Source organism: Sitophilus oryzae, unplaced genomic scaffold (assembly GCF_002938485.1).
Source record: "Sitophilus oryzae breed Bouriz unplaced genomic scaffold, Soryzae_2.0 scaffold_1442_pilon_pilon, whole genome shotgun sequence".
Taxonomy (NCBI): domain Eukaryota; kingdom Metazoa; phylum Arthropoda; class Insecta; order Coleoptera; family Curculionidae; genus Sitophilus; species Sitophilus oryzae.
The window spans coordinates 6383895-6396253 of NW_022146107.1; the positions used below are offsets into that span (position 1 = coordinate 6383895).

Here is a 12359-nt window from a genome sequence, read left to right on the forward strand (position 1 = left end):
TATAAATCTTAATATAAATCACAAACTAACTTAAGTCTTATGTTGATCTGTAAGTATAAAACTAATAAGATCAAAAATGAACCTTCACCATATTATCAAGATTTTAGCTTTACAGGAAACAAGAAATTATAGTAAATTAAGCAAAGAATATCAAATTACAGGATATTAAATACTGTAATGTATTCTACGACGTAAACCATCTCCCTTCTAAAGAGTAAAAAATAAAACATAAAGCTTATTTAAATCCTATCAGCATTCTTCGATAATATACAAGGTTGTTCACCACATACGACACGGAGTATTGTAGCTAAACGATTAGATTTTCGCAAATTGTAAGTTTTGAGTTCGTTGAAGGACTATTAGAGCTACAATTTAAAAATATTTTTACAAGTTACAGAGTGTCCCAAATAAATAAAAAGTATTAAAGTTGAATTTTTTTTTAATAGAACAACCTGTATATTATTCCATTTTTAGATTCTACGATTAAAATAAAGGTAAATTTGATTAAGGTTTATCACACTGAAACCTTACCGTTTTTGAAATATTTTCAATTTTATGAAATTGCAGTAAAAATTTTAAGGCTTCATTTCTCCAAGGGTATCGAAGTTTTTAATACTAAATAATTACCGAAGTTTATTTATTGATCAGATATTGTGTTGCAATAATAAACAAAATACTACCTTATATAGGGTGTCTAAAAATTTATATTAAATAATTAATAATTACTAGCTTTAAATAATAACAACAATAACTTGTTTAATTTAAATCGAACACCCTGTATATTTTACGCGAATCAGATGCACAATTTAATTGTCTATCAAATTGTATTACCTATACCATTTTTTCAAGTTTTCGTAGAAGTAGCATTTTCTTATAATTTAGACCTCATTTATCGCTATACCCATGCACGGAATATTGACATTTTATATTATTTTTAAAAATGTAACAAGTTGTCAGAGAGTACCACAGATACTAATATTGTCGATATAATTCTATTATTTCATTAAAAAATAAGAAAAACTGTTTAAATATTTGTTAAATAGCACCAATTAATGATCCCAGTATTTAAACTACATTAATTGACTGTTTACGTTGATTAACCGCGCTTTCAGATGGAGCGGAGCGTCCGCGCGGGCCGTCCGCCAGTTCCAGAATTTAAATGGACAATTTCACATGGGTCGCATATGCTCCGTCCGGATGAGCTATCTTGAAAAAAAATATAAACGGTAAGGTTTAAGTGCGATAAACCTTAATCAAATTTACCTTTATTTCAGTCGTAGAATCTAAAAATGGAATAATATACAGGGTGTCCATTTAAAAAAATACAACTATAATATTTTTTACTTATTTGGGACACTCTGTATCTTGAAAAATTATTTTTAAATTGTAGCTCTAATAGTCTTTCAACGAACCCAAAACCTACAATTTGTAAAAATCTAATCGTTTAGCTACAATACTCCGTGTCGCATGTGGTGAATAACCCTGTATATGCCTACAATGGCTATTAATTCACTAAAATGATATTTTTAAGAAATTATGATACAAACATTATAATCAAACTAGGTAAAATGTTGCCGCTATCTCATTTACAGGTATTGTGCTATATAAGACTCATCTTCTTCGTCATGTCCCATTTGCTAAAGCACGTTGGGGACGACACACTTACATTGAAACGATTAGAAGATGGAAAAGATGACCCCACCATGCTTTTGCAAATTTGAATGAAGAAGAAGAAGAGTCTATAGCACAATACATGTGCGAAGAGTGAGGCATCCTTCATGGGACATGCAACAGTTGCGCCTAGTTGCAAACAAAGTTGTTACGTTCAATGTTACGTTGTTTGCAGCATTGCACTAAAAAGGCTTTTTCCTTAAGCCTTATAAAGTGTGCGAGTTTTTTCTTCCTTCAATCAACGATAGTACAGTTAATTTTTACGTGCTATTCTCAAATTTAATTCAGTGAACTGAAACCTGATGGGGATTTTGTTAGGAATACTGCTGTCATCTCACCCTGTGCAAGCGGTGACTTATTAATAATCAAGGGGACCTCGTAATTCCTGCTATCCGAAGATTGTCGTTCCTACTCGAAACCCGGTTCGGCTTTTACCTACACGCTGACATTTGATCGTCGTCTAAACAAGCGCGACTCAAGACTCAAATCCGAGAATAACTTTTCTGCTCTTCGCTTGTAGCTTGATCGCGCGTCGCGTGTGTATGGATGTGCTTATTTCAGTATTACTTTTAGCAGGATTAAAGCTAAGGTAAGTTTAGTGTGTAAGGTTAAAGCCGATTCTCCTTATAAACAATAATGAGAAAACGCGCCAGTACTACAGATGCAATTTCGTGCGCACCTGTACTTTAAATTAGGATTTTCCCGCCTTTTATTAGGGTTCCACAAAAATTACTTCTATGTATCGGGATGCTTTTACTGTAAACAATACAATACCGATAAAATTGTTTTTGTAAAATAAATTTGCGTTAATAAGTTAGATAATTAGTAATTATTACCAAAGCTTAATTGGCTATATTAAACATTATCAATATATAATTTTAAAGTCTATGAAGATTTTTTTGGTAGAGATTATAGTATTTCATTTTTTATTCTGAAGTAATCCTATTAGAAGGTTAATGTTAACAAACGCGCGTTTCATTAACTTAAGAAAAATATACAATATATATATATTTATATTTACCTAATATTACATAAATGGCTCCGAGATAGAAAAAGATATTAAAATTCAAGGTGAATACGTTTATCTAGATTTTTATTACCAACTTTTGAATAACAATTTTAATGAAATTCACCTGTTTGACTGGTGTTGAGTATTATATTTAAAAAAGCAAACTATACTGCAATGAATAAATAGTATATATTTATTCTGTTGATGTTTTGTGAGATTATTTCCGGAGATTATGTCAAACCATAAACGAAGCTGTGAGACTATTTTATGTATTTTCTATCGATATTTTGCATTTGAAATTTATTTTCTTGCAACAGAATAAAAATTGGTGATGTCTTAAATAGATTGAAAAATATTTATTTAAAATTATAAATGGTCGTTTTGGTCTAGTCTTTTGTGTGTTTCTTGATATGATTAAATATCCATATTCATATACCGTATGCTCGAAAAAAAAGGGTAAAGTTAAAGGCGCGGTTAAGGGTGGTATGTGGTATATCAAATATTACCTACTATGTATTAATTTTATATTATAATAACTCGAACTCTCTAACTAACTACTTCAATGCAAATTGCAATAAAGAAATAATATCAAAACATATTGATATAGTAACATTGCAATCTTTGACATTTGACCTTATCACCTATAAGTAATTAAAAATGGATATGTAAATTTGATGATAATACTTCACACTTCTAAAGAGCGCTAATTTTTTCCCAATTCGATTGGATACAAAAGAATGGTCGTATATTTTTATAATTTATATATAAATATATAATTTATAATATTTTTATAATTTTGTATTTTTTACAAAAATATACAAATACAACTTTCTTTAATTTCAAATCGAGTCTAAAAAACGAACATTTAATATAGTTTACTAAAAAATAAATAAATAAATAGTAAATAAAATAACAAAAATAAAAAAATCTAAACATAGTTTATAAAAATATAAATCTAAGTAAGTAAATAATAAATATAAATTTAATATAGCTTTCTATATTCATTTTTCTATACAGGGTCCGGCATCTGTAGCTCCTATAATGAAAAACTTAATTAACAAACTTAATAAACCTTTAATATGTTTGAGGATGTATTTCAGGAAAATATTTAAACTTCTACAGGGTGGCTCGATAAGTGTGTGTGGATCGGGATTATTTTTTTAACACTCAACATAGTTTAATATTTCGATATTTATAGCAAAGTAAGTACATACAAACTATAATAAATATCTAGTATAGTTTTGAATTCAAGACATTTCTTGTATTTTTAATAATTTTTCTTAAAAAAAAGCTGAAATTTTTTAAAATTTATTTATTAATCTCTGAAACTAGCAAAACATATTCAATAATATCTTAGGATTGTGTAAAGTGATTAGAAAGGAAGTCAAAATTGCAATAATATACAAGGTGTTCCATTTAAAATATCTTCCCCATTCACTTACACAATTTTGAGCCACCTTGTAGAAGTTAAAATATTTTTCTGAAACACATTCTAATACATACTATAGGTTTGCACTCAAACATTTCTAAGTTTTTTATTATTGGAACTACAGATGCCCAACGCACTATTGCCGGACCCTGTATACTGTTTAGAAGCCTTGTTTATATATTCCTATATACAAGGGTAGTGGATATTTTTGAGGATATTTTCTGAAAAATAATTTTCTAGACTAATCTGCATATATTTGTAGAAATAAATTCCAGAGTAAATATAAAATGAACGACTTTTCAAACTAATAGAAACTGAATCAAGGTTACGATAGAAATCTTGCTATTTTCGTTCTACGAATTTTATGGCATATCTTGTTATAATGGCTGATGTATTAATAGGATTTCTATAGGTCTCAAAACAGACTCCTACATTCATCGTTGGATATTTAACTGGAGATATACAAAATCTTACGAAATTGTAATCCATATGTTGGCATATCCGATCATGTTGTTAATAGTTAATAATATATGCGTCCAATTAAGATTAATAAAAAAATAGGTGTGCTTATTTTGAGAATCGACTAGTGTTCATTTCTAATTTAATTATATAAATGTATCATAAACATATTGTAAGTGTTTAAAGAGGGTTGCCTTTTATATTTTGCATATACAGGGTGGTCCGAACTGTATTTCGGAATCTTCGGCAGCATATTCTGCAGATAAAAATAAGTAAAAGAGTTTGTATAAATGTATGTCCTAAACTGCTTACTTTCAGAGATACAGGGTGTAGAAGTTTCATGTATATTTCAATTTTTTCAAAATTATTTCTGAAGTAACGTCAATATTTGGATGAAAATTGGTGTCTGGGAGTTTTTTGACATGAGAAATTTGATTTTGGTGTCAATATGACTCCTACTAGTAGAGGGCGCCACCTACATGTATTTTAACTGTTTTGAAGCGTAATAACTTTTTGTCCGTACCTGTATAAAAATACCGAGCAAAAAAATATACATCTCTGTGACTTTTTACATAAAAGTTTTTAAGATATTTAGAATGGAAATAGACAATACATGTCATTATTGACGAAAAATAAACGATAGCTATTTCACTGAAATAATAAATTTAGGAAATTTTTATTTTTTAAATTAATCACAAATTTTTCTGCAAAAAATGATGATAAAACAATTTCTGTTGAACTTTTGGCACAAAAACATTTCAAATTTATGATTTCAGTCTAATCACTATTTAGTCAACATGTTTAATTTATGTCAATGATGACCGGTATTGATAATTTCGATTCCAAATATCTCGAAAACCATTACTCGTAGCGATTTTTACCAAGAGACCTTTTTCACGTAAAAAATGTTGTAAATGCATATTTTTTTACTCAGTAGTTTTATACAGGGACGGACGAAAAATTATTACTCTTCAAACCAGTTACAAAATATGTAGGTGGCGCCCTCTAGTAGTAGGGGTCGTATTGACATCAAAATCAAATTTCTCATGTCAAAAAACTTGACACCAATTATCATCCAAAGAACGTCAATACGTTACTTCAGAAATTATTTAGAAAAAATCAAAATAAAAATGAAACTTCTACACGAACTTTTTTACTTATTTTCATCTGCAGAATATGTTGCCGAAATTTCCGGAAAACAGTTCGGACCACCCTGTATAGGTAAAATAAAACAGTAAATAACTTTAAACATCATTGTTTTTCGAAGTATTCTCCACGAAGATAAATGCATGATGGATGCATTTGGATGAGTTGGAACCAATTTTAAAAGCAGTTATTTTACTCGCTTTTTGGTATCTTCAAAATTGCGTTTATGAAGGCGCTAACTGCATTTTCTGGGGATTGGAATCTTTGACCACGCACTTTATTCTTAATTTTTGGAAAAGTAAAAAGTCGTTAGGACTTCTGAGGGCGGGTCTGTGTGGAGTATAGCCCAACAATTCGATGTTTTCTTGCTTTAAAAACTCAATTGTTTTTGAAGCTAGGTGGTCATATTGCCTTTGTGCAGGATCATCCGTCGTGGGGGTTGATTTTTCGAAACTCAGCATGTACTTCCGGAAAACAAATAGTTATGTACCAATCAGCAGTAACAGCTGACATGTAGCAACTATCTTTTGGTAACACATCGAGAACAGATAGCTTTCGTCGGCTTTTCATCTCAACATCTCAACACGCAATCCGGGAGTCATCCCCACTGACAATACTGTATATATTTTTTGAGTTTCCTGCGTTAAACAGGTGTAAAGTTTGATACCAATTACTGTAATTGCTTTCTGGTCTTTTATCAACAGACGCGGTATGAAACGAGAAACTATTTTTTTACAGATAATTTTTTATGTAAAATTTTTTGAATTGAGGTCTTTGAAATGCCTAATGCTTTTATTTCACGATATCTGACATATCGATCTTCTTGGTGGGCCGTCACTAAGACTAATCCATCCATTATACCAACGATGTGGCGCTTCATTGCCGAAAACAGAAAACAACTGGGCAAGGCATTTCTATATCTGAACATTACTATATATTCTATATATTCTACATTTTTTCTCAGTTTTTCAAATTTCTCATTTCTCATAATAAATAAAACAATGAACTTCATCGTCGATTCATCCTGTACAAGTAGTCTTTTTGTTTAATGCGTACAAGATAATATTTTAAACACATATGTACTTTTTATTAATACTTATTACTTGTTATAGAGACAATAAGAGATTATGCTTATAAGTTACAAAATTGCCAAAGTTCCAACCTTCACAGTATTAAAAAAGGTGTTACTATATCAATGTAGGTTGCTAATATAATTAATGCTCTACCTCAGGAACATATGGTGCCCCAATTATTATTGATTTTTTAGAATTATATACCTATATATTTTAAGTCTTTAACGAATTTGGCACACTAGTGGTTATATTATTTCATAATTTTTGATATACAACCTCCGCTTGAAAGTTGGCAAGATAGAAAAAATAAGTATTTTTAAATTATAGTATGCTACAATGAGTATGATTTTATTTTTAATGAAATCTATAAATATAGTTTTAGATGATTTAAAATAATGTTTTCTCAATCGGCTTCTTTATTTATTGTATTCCTTCAGTTGTCTACTTAACTTTTAATTGATTTTAAACCAGAAGTAAATTTAGTCATTTTAAATATTACCTGTTCAATTTGTTTTTCATTTATTAAATGGTTTTGTTTTGTATTACTTTTGTGCTCTTTTATTAAAACTATCCATAACATTGTTATATTTTCATCGTCTCGCATATGAAACATGCCCCTTATTACATGATTATTAAAGTTATTGTTAAAATAAAACTACTTACTCCATAATTCTTACGTTTTATATTTCTGCAATGAATAATCAAATCATTTTTAGTTAAATAAATATTGTAGATTGTAGATCTATTGTGTCCCCCTTTCTTGACTTATAACTCATTATATAGTCTCAGGGCTTTGACGCAAGCCAGTATCAGAGACGATTTTACATAGATTAGTTCTCCATCTCCGATATCAATCGTACCAAAGTAGGTATATGACACGAAAGGTTGTCGTCTTCTTAGCTTCAATTTACTGAGGTGTTCATTGTGGAGATAGTTCCTGTTAAAAACCCCAATCTTTGATTTTTCTCGGTAGTAAGTTCTGAGAAATATTTTCGAGTGTCTTAGACTGGTTGGAGTCTTCCAAGTGCTCGAGTTCCGCATTAATGATCTAGTTAGTGACATGTTCGCTCAATTTCTAACTAGATCATTTGCTTTTTCGTTACCTTCTACCCATTGCATTGGTGGGTTGACACCTAGAGTAGAAGGATATTTTCTTTGCCTAATTTCAGCTTCTCTATGCATTATTCTAAGGCATATGGCACTTTGAATTGATGTTTACTGAATTGATTGACTACCAGATAAGATGGTTATTTCTTGTTTCCAATAGATTCTAAGATAAGTTGTAGGTATGCATTTTTTGATAGCGTAGATTTCTGCCTGAAGGATGCTGAGGTAGGTGTCTATTGGTTCGGAGTATTTAGTTTTCGGCCTAAGTAAATATTGCTTTGATAATGACGAACCAATATTATTTCTGATTTTTTTCAAGTTTGTTTGTTTTCTTTTGATGTTTTTTTTTTTTTTTTGGTAAACCTTGATATTGAATTATTCTAATTTAATAAAATTATGCTATTATTTAACCTACAAAAGTCCTTAATGATAAACTTTAAAAATATAAATAAAACTTTTATGTTTGTGTACGTCATACTTCTAATAAGAAGGACGCGCGGTGAATCGACTTCGACCGGTCCACTTAACTAAGAGTGGACTAAGAGTTATCGGCAGATCTTGGTATATAGAGAATTAAATGTAACCCCGCGTACTGAATCGGACCGATCGGACCGGACAACGGTGACGACAAATCGATTCAGGGGGATTACATTTAATTCTATGTATACCAAAACCTGCTAATAGCTCTTAGTCGAGTGGACCGGTCGAAGTCGATTCAGTGCGTGTCCTTTATGCTTTAATTACAAATATAATTTTATAAAATGTAAACATAGACGAGCAAATAAATGTATGAAGAAAATTAAATTCACCGGTCTATTAAAAAAATAATAATTTTTATTTAATGACAATATAACATTACCTGAGCCAAATAAACCATGTATCATGTATCTGCCATTATTCGTTTTTTTTTTCACTGTATTTGTTTGGTTAATAAAAATTTATCTATAGTGAATTGATCACTCGGTATTTCTTGACATAATAACATGTTTCTATATTTGGAGACACCATAAAAGGTAAGCTACTGTAAAGTGTAGGTTTTTTAACCATATGTCGCGATTATCGGAAAATTATATGCAGTTTTCTTTTACTTCTTGCAAAACATATATCTTTATTACATTTTTACAAATTAGGAATATGGCTTTATAAATTATATTGTACTATATTATATATTACAATAGCTTTATATAGATCAGAGCGATTATCTCTGTCTCTATATTCATACAGGATGGTGCAACTAAGGTTGTTGAAGATTTTCGTTAAAACACTTTCTAATTATCATAAAAAATACATTACATATATTAATATGTCAAGTACAAATAAAATGACCATCCGATGGATTTCATCTTTGACATGGACATAACATTACATAGTAACTTTCTATTATGCCATAAAAAGTAGATACAAACATGTCTATGTAACGTATTATAAGGAAATTAATTTGATACCACATGCGATGTCATAATATACTTTTTAATCTGAAAGATGAGAGAGAATTTTCACTTTTATGTGAGATATTCAAAATTTACAGGTTAATTAAAATAATTAGTAATGTTTTTATTAAATAAATAGAAATAAAATAAATTAATAAAATTTAAATTTGCAGATGACATGTACTCTACACTGAATACACCTGTATTAATAGATAATATATTTTTTCAAACATATAATTTATAAATATCTAATTTATTAGAAGTAGTAATGTTTAATGGCAAGTAAGACTTTTTCTACTTTTTACACAGTAGAGCCACTTATTTTTTTCACTCATTATATGTACAGAGACATCATTTTAAGTGTCTCATTCAATTTACAATTTTTCTTTTTTTTGTACATGATGTTTTTTAAATTAAATAATAATAATTAAAACGTACAAATATTTATCGGCTCGACACATCTCAATAAAAGAAATATATTTTTTACATTTTTCAAACAACTAGTGTTATACAAAAAAAACTGAAACAAACATGTAAATTTTCCATGTCAAAAAAACACTCGGACACCAATTTTCATTCAAATATCGGCATTAGTTCAGTTATTTTCAAAAAAATTAAAATAAAAATGAAAGTTTTACACCCTGTATCTCATAAACGAAGCATTTTGGGACATAAATCTATACGAACTTTTTTACTTATTTTTATCTGAAAAATATGCTGTCGAAGTTTCCCGAATACAATTTGGCCAACCCTGTATATTTGATTTTAAAATTGAAAATAATAGCTTGATTTAAATTCACTGTGTTGCCACATAAACATGAAGATATATTATTTAAGAAAATTTGAAATCTCGACTACAATACAAAAGTTATCGCAAAAATTTGTGATTTATTTAGTAGGCGTGTGTCAGTAACAATATTAGGCCATAATATTATGTATTGTTAATAATAAAAATAAATCCAATCATTGCGCCAAATATCAATAAATTTCGATGACAGCTTCCGTGATTCTATTTCTACGTGCGTGGTGATTTACTAGTGGAGTTATAAATCCTTTTATTGATAGTTATTCCACACCTTAGTACAAGAGCAGAAAGCGTTAAACCCATTTTTCATCGATTTTTAGATTATGTATACTACAATGTAATGTTGGACATTTAGTTTTTATTCTTTGTAAAATAAAACTATACTCAGCAATAGTTTAAAGTTTATTAGAAAGTAGTACTTAACGTTATAGTACCTACCTTTGTTGAAGTTGGATCTAAAAGCATCATTTTTTTCTCTTTTTTTATTTTGCAACTAAAGCTTAGTTTTCATACATCCGAATATCCGACGTTTTCTGTGAAAAACTTATCCGAATTTCGGATATTTTAATCTAAGAGCAACCTACGACTAATAAACTTAAGCAGGATATCAGTAGAATAATATTTGGATGCATGAAAACGTTAAATTTGAACTTTTTAGAATCTAGGACAAATTGCTGTGCAGAAAACGCTCGAAATTGTTGTTTTTGTTTCTACGGCAACTAAGTATAAAAGGGTATAACTTAACTTACTCTTAAGAAAATTATTCTGGATTTTTAGTATTGATATACCTATGTATCTATCGTAGTATCGTAGTTAATAAACACGTAAAGATAGAAAAAACTTATTATAAAAGTTGTTTAAAAATCATGTTCTGTCCGGTTATGAGAAAAATGGCAGTAACCCTCTACGTTTCAATGATGTAATTTTATGCCAGATTTGTAACTCCTACATTACTCATATAGTTTTCGGGAAAATCTTTTGAGGTTCATCGAGACAAAGGTTATTTTATAATGGTTTCACCTTATACGAAAGGCTTAATTATTAGGACAGCCTAAAAATATTGTATTTCTTGTACAGAGACGTGTGTTTGATATACAGGTAATAAGAAGACATTTTGGTAATCTCTGTTTAAATGTTATATTATCAAAAGAGGAAAAATATTTACATGATGTTATTCATCGATTTATTAATAAAACTATTATTTATTCTGTATTTGTTTAATTTGGTACTCTCTATATGACCACATCCTTTCTCAAAACTGTTCATTGATTAATTTCTAGAGAAGATATTTTGTGTCTGTGGTCTTTAATTCATTATAAATTCAGTTTGGTTTAAACATAAAAAGATATTTTTGTTCAACGTTTTCTCAGAATTAAGTAATTTTATTTATATGAAGAAAATTTAAAGTCTTATATCACTGTGAGGCTCTGTATCACAAGCGACACTTTCTATTCGGGAAAGCAAGGTTAGAACCGAAGGAATTGTGCTCCCATCCTATCCAGGGCCTCTCCAGCGTTTGAAGTAAATTACTTAAAAAATCTGTAAAATTTGTTTTAAAAGCAAATTAATACTTGATGGAAGAACGTGAGCTGCATATAGCAAGCATAGGCGCATTATGGAGCTAGTTTTTTTATTTTTAACCATATTATATTATAATGTTGGCGCCCCCGAAACAGCCTCCCGGAGCGGATAGCCCGGTTTGTCCATCCTCTAAATCCGAAGCTACTTCTAGTATTACCTACATTAAACAGACAAAGAAAACTCTTTTATATAGGGGTACATTTAATTCAGTTTTTTATTTAAACTCTAATATACGTAGTAGTTCTATGTCCACGGAATATTGGGACATTCTGTATGTATGAATTATTCTTTATATTATTTTGATATTGTTAAATATTAGATTATATGTGTTTCGGTTAGAGATCTATACTACGAGTAAATGAAAATCGAACGAATATTGACATAGACTTATTTCAACAATTCCTTCCATATCCATATTAGTGACACGCAGTCGTGGGAGTATCAATGGAACTACCTGTCTGAATAGTTCAGAAACGTAAACGATGCCCACTAATAACGAATTTACACCCACGACGAAAACTAGATATGTCACACCTATTTGTTCGGTATTTTTACATTTAACGTATCTTGTGTAGCGTTTGATCCTTGAAACTTTTATTTTCGTTGTCCAGTAGACTAGTTAGCGATGGCCGAGTTGTACAGGGTGTCC

General features: G+C 29.6%; 1 protein-coding gene across 2 annotated transcripts in view; it reads left to right on the forward strand.

Annotated features, from left to right (window-relative positions):
* Positions 1–2112: 2112 nt before the first annotated feature.
* Positions 2113–12359, forward strand: part of LOC115877151 — a 57322-nt gene continuing 47075 nt past the window's right edge. Inside the window, exon 1 of one of the 2 annotated variants that reach the window (XM_030893304.1) lies at positions 2113–2260. The gene's annotated coding sequence lies outside the window, so the exon portion shown is untranslated. The remainder of the gene's footprint in view (positions 2261–12359) is intronic. The other variant, XM_030893305.1, reaches the window with a different exon arrangement.